Genomic DNA, 18,650 nt, shown 5'->3' on the forward strand with positions numbered 1-18,650 from the left:
CTTTTGGGAGGGCATTCAGCACATATCGGTAAACATACTAAAATGTCATCTATTCAAATAAGCAGAATACTTGAACAACTTCCATCTATGTGCCCTTGGCAATGGGTGGGGGAGGGGAAACCAAAATGAGGTGATCATATAGGATAGACCAACTTTATATTGTCCCTTCTAGGAGACAAGTAGCTCTTGGTAGTAGGTAAACATCTGTTACAGATGTATAACTTGAGAGACTGTCTGTGGTCTAGCAATAATGGTGACATCTTGGGGATGACTAACACCCATTTGTATAATTTGTCTTTCAGTAGAATGTTGCCTAATGACTGTATTGTTACTGTGACTATGAGTTACTGGCACTCTCAAATTAGTGAGTCAGCAAACATAATGAAAAAGGAGAGAATTATATGGTATGTGGATTACTTAATCTTGAATTGGAGGTCATACTTTTTTAAGGGATGTGACATTTAATGGGTATGTGTCAGAATGTTATACTGACTGCGTATACAGATTGCTAAGGAAAGTCACAGAAAGTGCATTCTACTTGTTTTTCCTGAGAAAAGAATGAAATCAGCTGGGCAGTCAGTTGAGTCCTTTGCTTGGAATATAGGCAAAGTCAAAGGCTATTTTGGTGAATAGCGTGAAGGACAGACAACTTAGCTTAAAGGTTTTGTTCTCCCTTCAGTATAGTGATAACAAGTCCAGCTGAATTTTTGGAATACTGAGAGTACCAAGGCTTTCCATCTTCAGTTGCCAACAGACTGCTGGTGTGAGAAACCTATTGTATGAACTTTAGATAGGGATGTGGCTGGTACTTCTCAAACTACTACATTATTATTTGTGTTTTTAGTGATCTCTTGTCACATCTGTTCCAACTCTCCTTTTCTATTCTGAGGGTACATCTACACTACAGGGGGGAGTCGATTTAAGATACGCAAATTCAGCTACGTGAATAGCGTAGCTGAATTCGACGTATCGCAGCCGACTTACCCCGCTGTGAGGACGGCGGCAAAATCGACCTCTGCGGCTTTCTGTCGGCGGCGCTTACTCCCACCTCCGCTGGTGGAGTAAGAGCGCCGATTCGGGGATCGATTGTCGCGTCCCGATGGGACGCGATAAATCGATCCCTGAGAGGTCGATTTCTACCCGCCGATTCAGGCGGGTAGTGTAGACCTAGCCTCAGATATTTGTACATATAGTCCTCTTCTGCTCTGTTTCAAAAGTTCATCTTTTTACTCCCCTCTCCTGGGCTGAGGTGAGGATATACATAAAAGGTGGTCTCAAGTTGGCGTGTGTGTGTGTGTGTGTGTGTGTGTGTGTGTGTGTGTGTGTGAATAAGTGCTCTGTATACTTCGCAACTCCAATGATACTGTAATCCCTTATATAAACCCACACAAACTTCAGTTAGTGACAGTTAAGGTTGCATAAGGGCAAACCCCCTCAATTCAAAACCTGAAACGCATGGACATAAGTTAAAGGAGAAGTCATCTCTTGCATTCTTTTTTGCTTTCACATTGCTCACAACATTGCTGATAATACTCTAGAACAGTAGTTCTCAATGGGGGGTCCATGAGCCCTTTCAAGGGGGCCCCGGGGCCCCAGGGTTGAAGCCCTGATCCCCTGTGTCCCCCGTGGAGCTGAAGTTGGGAGGCACGGGGCTGAAGCCCTGGTGCCAGGCAAAGGCCTGAAGCCCCAATCTGCGGTGCCACCTTCACCCCTCCCCCCAGTGCCCCCCACTGGGCTGAAGCTGGGAGGCGTGGGACTGAAGCTGGAAGGCATGGGCCTGAATCCCTGAGCCCTGGTGCTCCCTGTGGGGCAGGAGCCCTGAGCCCATGGGCAGAGTTGGGGACATGGAGGGCATTTCCCGCCTCCACCCCCCCACCCCTCAAACTGCAACGCAAGAGCAGGCAGTCCTGGGGGTGGCTCTACAGTTCCGCACCCCGTGGACAGGTCGGAAGCAGGAAGACAGGCAGCTGCTGCTCTGGCTGGTGCTATGGAGCAGGCAGCGGCAGTGTTCCCTCCTCTCCTGCTGGTGCCCCTAGTTGAAGCTGCTTCTCAGCTCTCAGCCCCATTTGCTCCTGCAGAAGCAGCTGATAAGATTCCCCTGGGTGGGGAGACCTGGCTCCATGGCTGGCAGACCCCTCTGGGAACAGGGACCTCAGGGTAGTCCTCCCAGCACACAGCCCTTACACCCCTCTCCCTGCACCCTGAGCTACCCCCCTGCCTGCACGCAGCCCCTAACTACCCCCTCTCTGCACCCTAAGATGTTTTCGAACTTTTTGAGCTAAGCCCCCCACCTTTGAGTTATAATTTGTGGTTGCACCCCCCCCCCCAACCCAGACAGGCTGGGTGGCCTGCTGAGGTGAGTCGGAGGTGGCACTCTCTCCCTGGACCCTACCATGCGGAGGTGGCTTGAGCCCTACTGGCCCCTGTCCCCCTCAAATAGAAGTCAAACTACGCCTATGCTCAAGGCCCCTGGCCTGAGGTGCCCCCCTGCTGCGCCCTGGAGTTTTTATATCATGTCAAGGGGGGCCTCAGAGAGAAAAAGGTTGAGAACCCCTGCTCTAGAACCCTTCACTTCAACCTCCAACAGATTCATAGATTCATAGATTCTAGGACTGGAAGGGACCTCGAGAGGTCATCGAGTCCAGTCCCCTGCCCGCATGGCAGGACCAAATACTGTCTAGACCATCCCTGATACATTTATCTAACCTACTCTTAAATATCTCCAGAGATGGAGATTCCACAACCTCCCTAGGCAATTTATTCCAGTGTTTAACCACCCTGACAGTTAGGAACTTTCTCCTAATGTCCAACCTAGACCTCCCTTGCTGCAGTTTAAACCCATTGCTTCTTGTTCTATCCTTAGAGGCTAAGGTGAACAAGTTTTCTCCCTCCTCCTTATGACACCCTTTTAGATACCTGAAAACTGCTATCATGTCCCCTCTCAGTCTTCTCTTTTCCAAACTAAACAAACCCAATTCTTTCAGCCTTAGTTCATAGGTCATGTTCTCAAGACCTTTAATCATTCTTGTTGCTCTTCTCTGGACCCTTTCCAATTTCTCCACATCTTTTTTAAAATGCGGCGCCCAGAACTGGACACAATACTCCAGCTGAGGCCTAACCAGAGCAGAGTAGAGCGGAAGAATGACTTCTCGTGTCTTGGTCACAACACACCTGTTAATACATCCCAGGATCATGTTTGCTTTTTTTGCAACAGCATCACACTGTTGACTCATATTTAGCTTGTGGTCCACTATAACCCCTAGATCCCTTTCTGCCGTACTCCTTCCTAGACAGTCTCTTCCCATTCTGTATGTGTGAAACTGATTGTTCCTTCCTAAGTGGAGCACTTTGCATTTGTCTTTGTTAAACTTCATCCTGTTTACCTCAGACCATTTCTCCAATTTGTCCAGATGATTTTGAATTATGACCCTGTCCTCCAAAGCAGTTGCAATCTCTCCCAGTTTGGTATCATCCGCAAACTTAATAAGCGTACTTTCTATGCCAATATCTAAGTCGTTGATGAAGATATTGAACAGAGCCGGTCCCAAAACAGACCCCTGCGGTACCCCACTCGTTACGCCTTTCCAGCAGGATTGGGAACCATTAATAACAACTCTCTGAGTACAGTTATCCAGCCAGTTATGCACCCACCTTATAGTAGCCCCATCTAAATTGTATTTGCCTAGTTTATCGATAAGAATATCATGCGAGACTGTATCAAATGCCTTACTAAAGTCTAGGTATACCACATCCACAGCTTCACCCTTATCCACAAGGCTCGTTATCCTATCAAAGAAAGCTATCAGATTGGTTTGACATGATTTGTTCTTCACAAATCCATGCTGGCTGTTCCCTATCACCTTACCACCTTCCAAGTATTTGCAGATGATTTCCTTAATTACTTGCTCCATTATCTTCCCTGGCACAGAAGTTAAACTAACTGGTCTGTAGTTTCCTGGGTTGTTTTTATTTCCCTTTTTATAGATGGGCACTATATTTGCCCTTTTCCAGTCTTCTGGAATCTCTCCCGTCTCCCATGACCTTCCAAAGATAATAGCTAGAGGCTCAGATACCTCCTGTATTAGCTCCTTGAGTATTCTAGGATGCATTTCATCAGGCCCGGGTGACTTGCAGGCATCTAACTTTTCTAAGTGATTTTTAACTTGTTCTTTTTTTATTTTATCTGCTAAACCTACCCCCTTCCCATTAGCATTCACTGTTAGGCATTCCTTCAGACTTCTCGGTGAAGACCGAAACAAAGAAGTCATTAAGCATCTCTGCCATTTCCAAGTTTCCTGTTACTGTTTCTCCCTCTTCACTAAGCAGTGACCTACCCGGTCTTTGGTCTTCCTCTTGCTTCTAATGTATTGATAAAAAGTCGTCTTGTTTCCTTTTATTCCCGTAGCTAGTTTGAGCTCATTTTGTGCCTTTGCCTTTCTAATCTTGCCCCTGCATTCAAAGCAATGCATAACTTGTATTCCTCAAATCTGACTGTCACACATTGCATATATTTAGGAAGTTGTTTTGCCTTAACAGTATTGAGCTTATGAGTAAACTTCTGTGCTAGAGTGCAAGTTTGAAGTTGGTGTGCATATTGCTTTTTGGTATCTGTTGGAGTGAAAGCCTTATGAAGTATGGGAGTGCTCTAGGCTAGTGGGTTTTTTGGTTTTGTCCTCTCCCCCCCTCCCCTGATGACCAGTCTGTGGATTGGTGCTGGTCTCTGAGATCTCCCTGACACAGTTTAGGAAGGCAGCAAGCTGGCCTCTGGTATCAAAAGGATGGCAAAACACTGCTCTGTGCAATGTAAAAGTGGCACGGAGTGCAGAAAAGTCTTTCCATCTCGGGTTTTGAGTTGGTGGAGTGCATCCTGATTCAACTTTAGCTGTCACTAAAGTTTTTTTGAGATGGGTTTGATGTACTGCAGTGGTTAGGTCTACAAAGTCACGTGTGGGGAGGAGATGATGACAGTGACTGGAACATGAGATACCTGTATGTCATGCTATAATTTACAGATAATTGTGTCCTTGTTTTTTTCCCCATGGTCTATTATTAAAAACAGACTGGAGTTCATGGCCTTGGTCAATAATAATAGTGAGGTACATGGGATTATAATCTAGTTATTAAAGGTAAAGTTTGAAATCCATCTCTTTCCAAGTTCAGGGAAATTTAGGCTACAGAGTTATTTGATGGGGAAGTCTTCTCACTTGCATGTACCTCCAGATTGAGTTTTTATCTTGAGCAGCTGTTCCAGCATCACTGTTGCACTCAGTGGTTCGGCTTGTCACACTTCTTTATGGCAAAAAAGTGAAAAATCATGACACAAAGAAACAGGACCTAATGTATAGCTACTGTTTTATTAATTGGCACAGAATATATCTAAGAGTGCGTTAGTTTCCTGTCAAAGAATGTCTGAAAATAGTTGGGGGAACCCATTTTGGAACTTTTTTTTTGTAGCTTTGCTGAACACTTTTTTTATATTTCTGTATCAAACCAGAAAACTGACATTGTGTCTCTTGCCGTTTTATTAAGACTCTTTTAAAATATAAGTTTAAAACTCATGTTGAACTGAAAACTTCTGACTCAACCTTAACTCGAGTGGTAACCAGCAATTCCAGTTACATATAATCTTCCTCACTATTACAACACACATCCATTCCAAAACCATCCAGCAAACAACCCCCATCTGAAAAACAAAACTGAGCAAGTACAAATCAGTGGCTTCACAATTATTTCATAATTAAAGTATGTTTTAATACATAAACAAAACTATTATCAGTGCTTGAGTCACACTGTTGCTCCATATCCAATTCCCTTAGCTACAACTGCTTGGGTATTTTCAGTCTTCATTGAAGACTTTGCCTTTGGTCTAATCCATGTTATGCAAAATTTAGCAAACAAATATAATTTGCAGCATTAGTCATTGACCGTGTTGAGGGTCAACAACATATCTCCATTTTGCTTGCATTCTCCCAGAATCGCATACCTCATCACTGTCCTGCAGCTGCTTATCAATCATACAGCTGAGCTCTCTCCCTACATTGTATAGTCATGAAAAATTTGTGTGAACCATGGCATTGGTGGGTCTGTGATGTCAGTGTGGACATAAGTTGTCCATGTTAGGTAGAAATATAGTTCTTCTTTGCCTACTCTTGAAGTTCAGAGTTCTTGAATTCTGATATCATGCACTTTGCCTGGCCACCTTATGTAAATGTTCATGAACCTCCCATGATCTATAGGCTGCATCCTGGTAATGCAGGGGTGGGCAAACTACGGCCCGCAGGCAGCGTCCAACCCATCAAACCTTTAATGCGGCTCTTGAGCTCCCGCTGGGGAGTGGGGTCAGGGGCTTGCCATGCTCTGCGCTCTTCCTACAGACAAAGGATTTTTCCATCAATATAATTAATCCACATCTGAGGTGTGGTAGCTAGGAAGATGGAAGAATTCTTAGAATTAGTTATTTCCCACATGATAAAAGTCTAGTTTTCTCAAGAACACTAGAATAAGCAGAGACATTAGTATTCAAAATGGAAGAAATATTAGTTGTATAAATTAAACAAGAAAATAAATCTGGTGTATCAACATGCTGAGTTCTATTAAAATAGAAGGAAGTACAAGAAAGGAACAAACCAGAAGTATGCTATTTTCGATAAAACATGAGCAGGTGATCTGACCACATTAAAGGATTAAACTGGTGGAATAATGCCACTTTAAGCACCAATGTGTAGTATGTCCAAGCTTGCCTTGTTTCAAGTTAAGGATCTCTGATGTTTTGTTGTGCACCCCACATTAATGCCACTGCAGAGTATCATCTAGCTACCTGTCCTGCAGTTTCTGCACAATTCCCAGAAGCAATAGTTTATGCATAAGATATTAAGAAGCCTTTTAGGATACCTCAGGGACACCAGGCGATTTCCCAGAAGAACCACGCTGTCCATGTAATTTCCCAGTCCTCCTCTCAAAGAGGAGGAAAGACTTCTTACTTGAGCTCTGAATAGGTATCCTAAGATAGTGGACAGTGTTACAGCAGCACACGTGGAGAGGCAGCAGAACAGCTGCTCATGTAATGATTAGGCATGTGTTTGTGGACAAGATGGGCAATAATCCAGAGACAGTTTTAAACAGTTGTGATCTGAAACTGTGCAGGAATCCTTGATTGAAGCCAGATGCCCATTGAGCATCATCCCCTTCAGAGCACCCAGAGATGCATTACCATAGGGGTGGGCAAACTTTGTGGCCTTCAGGGCCACATTCAGCGCCGTATTATTGCCTAGGCCGACAAGGACAAGGCCTAGGCCTAGGGCGGCAAATTTGCAGGGGCGAAAGCTCCCCTCCGCGCCCCGCCCTCCTGCTCCAGCTCACCTCTGCCTCCTCTGCAAGTGCGCCGCCGCGTCCTGTTTCTCTCCCCTCCCAGCGTTTGAGCCGCGAACAGCTGTTTCGCGAGTCAGGGAGGGAGGGCGGGAGGAGCGGGAACGCCGCACGCTGGAGGAAGAGGTGGGGCCGGGGGTGGGTATTTCGGAAAGGGATCTAATAGGGGAAGGGGGGGGGGAAGAGTTGGGGCGGGGACTTTGGGGAGGGGGTTGGAATGGGGGTGGGAAAAGGGCGGGGCCAGGCGGCAATTATTTCCCGGCCTAGGGGTGGCAAAATTATTAATCCGCCACTGGCCACATTTGGGTATGGAAATTGTATGGCAGGCCATGAATGCTCATGAAATGGGGGCTTAGGTTGCGGGGTGGGTGGGTGAGGGCTCCGGCTGGGGGTGCAGGCTCTGGGGGTGGGGCTGGGGATGAGAGGTTTGGGATGCAGGAGGGTGCTCCGGGCTGGGACCGAGGGGTTCGGAGAGCGGGATCAGAGCTGGGGCAGGGGGTTGGGGCATGGGAGGAGGTCAGGGATGCAGGCTCTGAGCGGTGCTTACCTCAAGCAGCTCCCAGAAGCAGTGGCATGTCCGCCCTCCCTGCTCCTATGTGGAGATGTAGCGCCGGCCAGGCAGCTCAGTGCACTGCTCCGTCCGCAGGCGCTGCACCTGCAGCTCCCTTTGGCCGTGGTTCCCAGGCCGCTCCCTGTCATGGTGGCAGGATAGCTGGTGCAGGTCCAGGATGCAGCTCCAACCCGTCAGTCAGTACCTCCCTGCAGGCCTCTCCCTGTCCCTAGGGTGGGGAGCCAGGGCCTGGCTCTGTCACCTCTCCCGACTGGTCTTTGAGGTCCTGTGGTGGGGCAGGCGGGTCTGTTGAGAGGCGTTTGACAGCTCTGCTTACCTGGTGGGCTGGGTGGCTTAGTTGCCCCCTATTGCCTGCCAGCCTCCTGCCCACCCTGCCTGGAGTGGCTCTTGCTGCTTCGCTAACTGAGCCTGGATGCCAGTGCCTACTTGTTTGCCCACATGGCCCACTTGCCCCATCTCTACGTTGCTGCCAGCTGACGGAGAACGGAGCTGGTGGGGCTGTGACTGCACAAGCAGCTGCCCAGGGACATACTGCGCCCTGCAGCCCAGCCCAATCTCCTGAACCCCTGCTGGGGGAGGGGAGCTGCGCTTGGGGGGGCCCTGCGCTGGAGAGTGGGCGCAGTTCGAGCTCTGGCTCAGCTTCAGCCCATTTGACCTTTGCGGTCCACTGAAAAGTGGTGGTCTGGATTTGGCCCACAGTCCACCTGTTGACTACCCCTGTACTAATATAACTGTTTATACTGGGGGTTGTGCTGGTATAACCATGTTGATTTTAAAAACAACCAAAAACACCCGCCCTGACAAATAGTTATACCAGTCAAAAAAATCTGTATACTGGGGCCTAGCTACTGAGTATTTAAAATGTAGGGAAAATGACTTTTCAGCACCTTATCCAATCAATTCTCTTTTCCTTGTTCATTCCGTGTTCCACGCCCTTGGCCTTTGTCTAGTAGACAAACCCAAACTCCTACCCCTTGCACTTTGAACAGATTAGAGATGACGTGACTTTTTTTTTTTTTGCGTTGCTTCATTTCAGTTTATTCGGTTTCCTCACATACTTGAGGAAGCTGTCTTTCTCCTGTGTGATCTCTCAACTTTTTTATCGTGCGATTAAAAACCACAAACGGATAGTGTGAGATAAAACACCACAGGCGTTCCTTCTATATTTAGATGCCATTGCTGAACTGTTATTGTATTAGAAGTTTGAGTAGGGAATCAAGACATACCAACTTTGAAGACCGGGGAGCTGTGGCAGCCAGAACTCTCTTCTAGAGGTAACAAATATTCAAATCTCCTATTTTTGCTCCTTCTGCTGTGGACTGCTCCAGAGTTTGTGCAGTATATTGCCACTTTCTTGAACTAGAAATGCTTTTCAGAATCTTATGGCTATTGGGTACGATTAGAGATGTTTGTTCTAATACGTACGGTTAGTGTAGATAGTATCACACAGTTCTACATCTGATCTATTAAAGACTTCCTACTGCCAGAACTGTGATCTCACATACAGTAGTAATAAAGTTAGATACTTCTAACTGTACTGGAACAGAAACTTTGTTGAGTGGATGGATGCAAGGAGTTATACCCCCTTTCCCAAGCCCTTACTGGATGGGAGATGGTGGAATAAAAGGGACGGATTGTGTATCATGTTTATCTAGCACTGACTTAAAATAATGCTTTAAATATTGTGCATATTTGCATTGAGGCACATTCTGCTTTATCTTCCATTGCTGTGCTTGAGATGGGTAGGAGCTGGAATTAGATTATCCTATGGAATAATCTAGAGGACTACAAGCAGGGCCTTCTTCGCTGAGCTCTCTCAACACTGAACTGCGCTTTCCTGAACCTAAGATAAGCCAGTATTCATCTGTGGTATCTGTTTAGGCAAGGGTGGGGCTGTTTTCTTCCTTGAGTTTGTTGAGCACTTTGAGCGGTGAGTAAGGTAGGTTGGTTGACTTGTTTGGATGACTTAATTGGTGATTCTAGATTTTGCCCCTTATAAGACTTCTTTATCTTTGTGAATTGCTCAGACACCTCATCAGAACATCTTAAAAAATAAAAATTAACTAATAGGTTGTGCATTGTTTAGATTTTAAGTAGACAGCATGATTGTGACTGACAGAAGGTTTGGAGGTAGACTGATAAATGCATGAAGTGCTGGAACTAATTACTTTCCTGCTGCTTGTTAGCATAACTCCTTATATAACAGAACAAGTAAGTTCTTGTTTTCCCATCTGTACACACACACACACGCTCCCTCTGTGGCAGGACAGTGGAAGCTTCAAGTTATAAAGGATAAATTTAATGTTTTGCTTGGGAACCACTTAACAGTACCACAGTGGTCCTAGCTCTCATAATTAGCTTTGTTCTGGTAAAATGCATTGCTGTCCCTGCAACCAGTATTGCTTCTGAAGACTGGGGCAGAGCAGAGAGGAGGTTTAAAAAAGGTCAACTGGCATTGCCTCTAAACTGTCAATTTCCCAACTCAAGTTAGGTTGGGAAATCAGATCTTCCTGAGATGGATTATATTCTTCTCTGAAGAACGCTAGTGTGCAAGTGGAAGAATAGCCACTTTAACTGAAACTATACAGAAACTGCACCCATTTGACTAAATCTTCTAAATTGATTTACTTTGTTGCAACCCCCGTGTGGGGACGCTCTTAAATTGGTTTGAGTGCCTTCATTTGGTAATTCAACAAACTTGGTATAAGGTATTTTTAAGATGGTTTGCGTGTCTACTCACTGTAGAGTGTACAATTCTGTGTAGAGCAAATCTGTTTCCACAACATTGCTGTCACCTTGGTTCTGACTGAAGTGGCAGAGCCTTTAGGATCTTTCTGTCCAGTGGCAAAGTTGTAGACCAGAGTGAATGTAGCTGTGTGAAAACAATGAGGAGTCCTTGTGGCACCTTAGAGACTAACACATTTATTTGGGTATAAGCTTTCGTGGGCTAGAACCCACTTCATCAGATGCATGAAGTGAAAAATACAGGAGCAGGTATAAATACATGAAAGGATGGGGGTTGCTTTACCAAGTATGAGGTCATCCTAACGAGAAATCAATTAACAGCAGGATACCAAAGGAGGATAAATAACTTTTGAAGTGGTAAGAGAGTGGCCCATTGCAGACACTTGACAAGAAGGTGTGAGTAACAGTAGGGAGAAATTAGTATTGGGGAAATTAAGTTTAGGTTTTGTAATGACCCAACCACTCCCAGTCTTTATTCAGGCCTAATCTGATGGTATCCAGACACACTGTCTTCCAGTGAGGAAATGACTGATAAGCTTTAATGAATCAGGGAGCAGGTTTGCACTGTGACAATTTTAGTTACCTCAGGTGTCCAGAGTGAATCGCTTCCACCTACTTACAGTAGTTTGGGTGGGGGGGAGGTGGGAGACCTGTATATACTCCCCAGCCACCATCTGCTGGCAACCCTGGTTCTTTGCTCCGGGTTTCATGAGCCCTTCTCTTTCCCTCTGTAGGCTAACTATTTATACACCCCACTTTAAAAAGCAACAAAGAGTCCTGTGGCACCTTATAGACTAACAGACGTATTGGAGCATAAGCTTTCATGGGTGAATACCCTACACAGAGTCACCAGTCCTTTATCTTATGGACACATATAATGTACACAAATCCTCTGCCTGCATGGAAGCAGTGCACCCTGGTTCCACCTCAGTTCAACACTCTCCTTAGCATAAAGCATTTAGACAGGTCTGTAGTAAAACCAGTTTGAAGTTTATTTAGCAGAGCTAAAGATAGAAATAGAGATTCAAATAAAAGCAAATACAAGGGTTTAGAAACATAAGGCTACAGGTAAAAGAAAAGTAAAATAAAATACAATCTTTAGGTGAACTATCTCCAATTCAACAGGTTAATCATTAATATTTGGAGGATTTTCTTGCCATGCTGTATTAGGAGGAGAACATCACCAGACAGACATTTAAATTGTTTTATTTAACTAAAACAACAACGTTAAGTATTCTGGATTTTTTTCTTCAACAGTAAACATATAATATTTTAACAAAACAAGCATATATCCCTCCCTTCTCACATTTATCTCCAGACTTCTTCTCCTTGTTCAGATGTATTCTGCCCCAACAATCTTCTATTCGTTGAACTTTTTGAAACTGTGCTTTTAGAGACAGGAAAGGGATTGACTCTGTACACAAATTTGCAGAGGGACAATAGGGTTGAGGCCTGTTGTTTCTCACCTCTCTATTTATCTAAGTGATGGATAACTAACAGCACCCTTTGAATCGTGGATCCTTTTGGCTTGAAGGACAGGAGCTGTTGATAGCTTGCAATTAGTGAAAAATTGTTTTTAGTCAAAGATCTAGCTTATTAGAATTCACTTTTAGGCACAAGAAAGTGTCATATTTGTTTTTTGTAACCTTTTCTTTCTCTTATTCTGCCTGGTGTCCCTTCAATCTCTGTTTTTTTTTTAGTAAACTTATTCTTAATTTTACTGTAAACTGTTAGTGCTGTTGTGTTGAAGTAAAGGGCGAGTCTTCTGCTAATCTAAAAGGCTGGTGTGTGCTCGGTCTCTTTGGAGCCATCAAATGTAATAATTTCTGAGAGTATCCAGTGAGATGTCTCTGGGGAACTCGGGAAGTGGGGTTCACTGGTTGCCAGCAGGCCAAGTTTAATACTGGTGGAATCTTCGCATTTTCTGGTGAACTGGACAGACTGGTGTGGCAGGGAGCTGACAGCTAATCTCTAGCAAAGCTCACTCTCTTGTTCAGGCAGAGGAGTAACAGCGGCTTACAGTTCTCGGTTTCCAGAGGAGAGCATCACAACTAGTTATCTCAACTATCAAAAGGGAGTCAAAGGTGGGGTCTGAACTTTCCTCTTGCTCTAGAGTAAGTCCCCGTAGGCCTGGGTTGAGGCACATTGGTGAGACAGTGGGGGGTGGAAATTGGAATGTCTATTTCCCATTTCTAACTTCTGTGACAAAACTTTAGTCTCTTGGGTCCAGTGTACAGCAAAATAAAACTGTTACAACAATCCTCCAATTTGTACTGTAAACAGGACATTAATTTAGGCTTTCTGAAACTGACTAACTTTGGACATGAGATGCCAACAAAACTCTGAAGATCCAGTTTGCCATATAATTTGCCCACCTGTCAGGGGGTGGGAGTGGGGTAACAATATAGTTGGGCTCCCTCAGCTAGATGCAGTTTTAGTGTACACAGGTCCATGGTTTTTCCCTTTCTTTGGGTCTGAATGCTTCTCAATGTGCTTGATTGTCTGCCTGGGCAGCCTGGTGTGAATTGCTCAGCCTGCAGTGTCCACTGACAATTTGCAGGTTACAAAAGCAGCTGTTTGGACACACTGACCATTTACTGGAGGCAGAGCTCTTTATTTTGTAGATGTGCCTCTTTATGTGGGGGCTGAGGAGTGGGTGGGAGATAGACCTGTTTTTATTTGTTCCAGATTGTTAAAAGTGACCTCCAAAGAATTTAATTGGTCTTGTACCTTTTTCCTTTATAATGTATAAAGAAAACTGAAGATTTTTTAAAAGCTTTTTTCCTGTTTGGTTTTACTTTTAAGTATTAAGAATATAGAGTCTGGTTTTGCTGAAGGACATCGAGTTGGGAGGGTTAGATGTAAAGATTCAACAATCTTGCCCCTTTATGTAAAGTGCAAGAGCTCAGACTTTAGCTACAAAAGTTAGTAATTGACGTTAAATGTTAACAAAACAAATTTAAGCAGAATGAAAATCACTTCCTTAATTGCTCAACTTCCACGCTCTTGGATTTAGTGTGGATTTGTATGCTCGGGCTAAATTCTGCTGGTATAAGCTGCACCCACACAGTAGCCTTTTGCTGGTACAGGTATGTTGGTCACAAATCGCATCCCTGATCAACACAGCTATGCCAAAAAGAGTCCTAGGGTAGACCTGGCCTGCTTGCTAAATGGCTGTGTTATGGGGGAAAAGAGATGCTGGGTAGGAACATTTTGGGAAGATCAAACATCTTTTAGCAGTACCCAGCATCTCTTTTCCCGCGTGTAACAGCCATTTAGCAAGCAGGCCAGGTCTACCCTAGGACTCTTTTTGGCATAGCTGTGTTGATCAAGGATGTGATTTGTGACCAACATACCTGTACCAGCAAAAGGCTACTGTGTGGGTGCAGCTTATACCAGCAGAATTTAGCATTAGCATACAATATCTAGAACAGACTGACCCTGTCGAGATTAAACTGGTTTTCAACACCACCTGGATATTTTAACCCAACATGGAGATTACAACGCAGAACAAAAGTTACAATCAGAAAACAGTCTCAAAATATGGAGTTCACAGTTTGACCCAGACTTGTCACATAAGCTGTTTAGGCATAAGGTACCTTTTTAGTGATATAACTGTGTATCCACACTAAGAGGGTTGTACCAGTGTAACTATCTCAATTGGAAGTATAACTATCCTTTCCCTCAACTTAAACTGAAATAGTTCTACCCGTACCAAAAATTATAACCAGGCCATGGGTAACATACCAGGTGTGACTTTGCAAGAATGGGGCCAGTAAATTACTTGATATAGTATATTGGTATTCCTATATCAGCAAAGCGGTGGTAAGGCTGAAATAAGCAAAAGTGGCTGCCAGATTTCTACTGCATTAATAGCCCAAAGTCACTTAAAAAGTAGCCCAGTCTGGGCTAGTTTTGGCCTAGTAGTCCAATAAATTACCTATCTATAGGCTGGGAATGCACTGCCAAGGTGCATGGAGGGGACAGTACCCTGGGCAAGGATACAAACATGGAGGGCAAGAAGCCAGCCTCTGCTCTGGGCTGGGTGGCAGGAGTGAGGGGTTTGCTGGGGTCTGGAAGACAGACACATACAGGGTTGGGGGGAGGGCACTCAAGGCAACACATGAGTGCCTGGGTCCCCGCATGAGCCACTTACTTGCAGCACAGATCAGACCCAGTGAGCCCACAAAGAGGCCAGAGCCACCGGCAGGGGGAAGGGGCAGCATCTTCCCTCCTGCTGCAAACTTCCACCAAGGTGGTGGGGGGGAAGCTGTGGGGTGACATCCTGACAGCAGGGAGGTGTCCAGAACAGCAGCTGCCTCCTCTCCTGCCTGAGCAGCTCCAAAGGCTTGTCCTGAGCTGACTCTCCCCCCACCCCTCGACACACGAGGCTGGTTCTGGGTGTCTCCACAGGACATGGGATGGGGCTAGGGGTATGCTCTGCCTACCTGAGCACACAATGGGCAGGGAGACAACCCAACATCCACCCCCACCCAGATCTGCCCTGGGCCAGGCTCTCACCTGCACAGCACAGCAGGAGGCACTTGAGAAGCAAGGCCAGTGATTGGCTCCATGGCGGGGTAGAGGCAGCACGATAGCCACAGATGGCAGAGGAGCAGGGCAGTGCAGGTGATTGACCTATCACTTAGTTCCAGGGGCCACAGCTCTATGCTCTCTTCTCCCCTCCCCCCCCCCGAGGGGACGACACACAGCACAGGCAGTGCCCCCTCTCCCAGGGCGGGGACACAGCACAGACTTACACACCATAGCTATGTCAGCCTAAGTTTTAAGTGTAGAGCAAGCTTAAGCCTGTTACTTGTTTACTGCTACTCCTTCATTGTTCTTCAATTGGTTAACTAGAAATCTAGAGCTCCCACTGCCAGGTGGACTCTGGGGGCGAATGTGTCTAAGCAACTGGGGCTCAGGCACTGGTTCCCGGCTTGACGTGGCCAGATTGTGGGACCCCACAGCCAAAGAAGGATGCCAGTGTCTGCATCTGGGAGTGTGCCCGAGACCCCCAGAGCTAGGAACTGTGATTAGTCACTAGTGGGGCTTAGCAGTAAGTAGGATTCAGCAGTTGGATCCAGTTGCAATAGACTGGTATCTGCTCAGAGAGGGGACCCAAGACCAGTGCCTGCTTATTAGTGCCAGTATATGGGAATAAACTATATTGATTATAAACACCTTTGTCTGAATACATGCATCCACACTAGGCAGAATACTTATATCCACAAATTTACAAGTCTGGTTAAACTGCTTAATGGGTACGAAATATGCTGCATGATTGTGTCCTGGTTACAGGAAGGCAACCGTGTATCAGGTAAAACTACTGCCAAAGGTGACATGTTGTTAGCTTACCATAGTTCTACTGGAGTATTAACCATGTTGTGTCTTTATAGGCCATGAGTAGAGCCTGGCATGTCATTTAACTGTGTAATAAACTTGGCTAAATATTAGTCTAGACAGTTTTAAAAGGTCCAATTAATCTTTGGAGGTCACATCTTTGTTGCTCTTTGACTGTAGACAGTTTTCTGAAGCTGGGTTAACTGTAGCAGGAGCTCATTAGTTTATCTGTCTAGGTTCTTATACTGTGGCTATCACCATGGTATCTGAATAAGTCACTAAGAAGGGTTTATCTCTCAGTGGTTGTATCATGGCAACTACAAACCTTTTTCTTTAAATGGAATCTCAGTGAGGAATGCAGCAAAAAATAGCGGAGGCTCTAAACTTGAGTTCTACAGTCTGTTCACAGCCATGTTCTCTCCTGTTGCTAACGTTAAGACACTTGTTTTTGGAAGATGTTTCTATGTGTTTTAATGAGAAACTTACTATCTCCCCACTTTCTGAGTGTGTCAGACTTGGCAGTGAGCATGTGCATTTTAATGTTATAAAAGGGGTGGAGGGGCAGTGTTTTTAACTATGACCCACTAAACAGATGCTACTTATCATGTTTACTTTTCAGTTACTTAAATATATTTCTGTAGGGCAGGGGTTGGTGAACCTATGTCCTACAGGCCAGATCCGGCCTGTTGCTTAATTTCATCCAGCCCGCAGAGCGGGGTCAGGGGCTCACCCTGCTCTCCCTGCCCGGCGCTCCAGCTGGGGAGCAGAGTTGGGGCTCGCCTTGCTCCAGTTGGGGAGCAGGGTCGGGGCAAGACCCGTTCCCTAGCTGGAGCGCCGTGCAGGGGGTTGGAGCAGATGAGGGGGCATGGCGGGGCCCCCCAAATGGCTGGGGCTCCTAGGCACGCCCCACTGGGAGTAGGGCAAGTGAGCAGACAGCCCAGTGGCAGCAGAGGAATATTAAAAAAAGGTAGGTCTTCCCCCTTGGGGAGCCAGGCCTGGTGTGGGGCGGTGGGACAGGAGCAGTTGCTGCTGGAGAACGGTGTCTCTTCTTGGAGCTGGGTGTGTGCCCAGGGCCCCCCAACTGGCTGGGGCTACTGGGTCCATCACCCCCTGCAAGGCTGGCTGGAGGGGATCATGGGGAGGTGGCCTCAATTCCTTCTGTCCCCCCTTCCCCCTGCCATTGCCTGCCCACCCACCCCAGAGTAGGGAGAGGACAGCCCCTCTTGGTCCTGTTCTGGGGAGGAGGGTCCCTCCACCCTCCTGGGGATCCTACACTTGGCTCTGGGCCCCCCAGAAATATACTGACAACCTGGGGGAATTCAGAGAAGAGCCATATGACAGCACTGGGGGATGGTAGGGCTGATTTATGGCAAGAACCGCATCACTGCATCTGATCCAAAGACCAGGGTGGTCAATGGCATAGCCTTTGGATCAGACCCTTGCTTTTTATTTTTGTGTGGCCTGCGACTGATGATGATGATGATTATTTTTTATTTGTATTTATTTTTTTCCTCCTGTGGGTCAATGGCCCTGGTAGAAAAAAGGTTCCCTACCACTGCTCTAGGGGTTCTCAACTATTCATAGTGTAGGCCACAGCTTAATAAAACTCATTTGTCCTTCCTATTCATGACTGTAGCCCACTTTCTTTCCCATTTGTGATCAAATATTCATGTGGCAACTAGTAATTGCTCATATGGAAAAGTCCTATTAGGAAAGTGAATTTTTAGCTGTCTCTATTACAATAGATTTTAGTCTGTTTTTAATCTAATCAGTCTGTTTTTGCTCTTCCTTTCTCTGTTCTGTTTCTTACGTACAAAAGGGTAGTAAGCACCATATAACCAACTCTACACAGATGAGTATGGGAACCTCTTATACCTAATCTTTTGAAACTTTATTGTGGACATAGAATCATAGAAATGTAGAGCTGAAAAGGACCTCAAGAGGGTCATCTAGTCCATCCCCCTGTGCTCAGGCAGGATTAAGTATATATAGACCATCCCTGACAGGCGTTTGTCTAACTTGCTCTAAATCTCCAAATATGGGGATTCTATAGTCTCCCTACGAAACCTGTTCCAGTGCTGCTATCCTTGTATTTAGAAACTTTTTCCCCCCCAAATATCTAACCTAAATTTACCTTGCTGCAAACTAAAGCTGTTTACTACTTATCCTACCCTTGGTGAACATATGAAGAGAACAGTGATTAATAATTTCCAGCTTTGTACATACCTGAAGACTTATGTTCCTTCAGTCTTCACTTCTTTACACTAAACATCCCCAGTTCTTTCAACCTTTCCTCATACATCATATTTTCTAAACCTCTCAATTTTTGTTTCTGTCCTTTGGACTCTCCAGTTTGTTCAAATTCTTCTTAAAGCATGGTGCCCAAAACTGGACACAGTACTCCACCTGAGGCCTCACTAGTGCTGAGTAGAACAGAACAGTTACCTCCAATTTCTTACACGTGACATCCCAGAGTGAAACTTAACTTTTTTGTGGCAGCGTCACTCTGTTGACTCATTCAGTTTGTGATCGCCCATAAGCCCAGCTCCATTTCAGCTGTGTATTGCCTTGCCAATAATTCCCCATTTTGTAGTAGTGCATTTTGTTTTTTCCCTTCCTAAGTGTA

The 18,650-nt window shown here is 45.6% G+C and overlaps 1 protein-coding gene across 6 annotated transcripts in view; it reads left to right on the forward strand.

The window, feature by feature from the left end:
- Positions 1-18,650, forward strand: part of ADIPOR2 (adiponectin receptor 2) — a 93,421-nt gene that overhangs the window by 32,529 nt on the left and 42,242 nt on the right. The window contains exon 1 of one of the 6 annotated variants that reach the window (XM_065582533.1): positions 7,579-9,210. The exons of 4 other annotated variants lie outside the window; for them this stretch is intronic. The gene's annotated coding sequence lies outside the window, so the exon portion shown is untranslated. Of the gene's footprint in view, positions 1-7,578; positions 9,211-16,776; positions 16,992-18,650 lie in introns of those variants that run through there. One more of the 6 variants, XM_065582544.1, reaches the window with a different exon arrangement.

This window comes from Chrysemys picta, chromosome 1, assembly GCF_011386835.1.
Source record: "Chrysemys picta bellii isolate R12L10 chromosome 1, ASM1138683v2, whole genome shotgun sequence".
NCBI lineage: Eukaryota > Metazoa > Chordata > Testudines > Emydidae > Chrysemys > Chrysemys picta.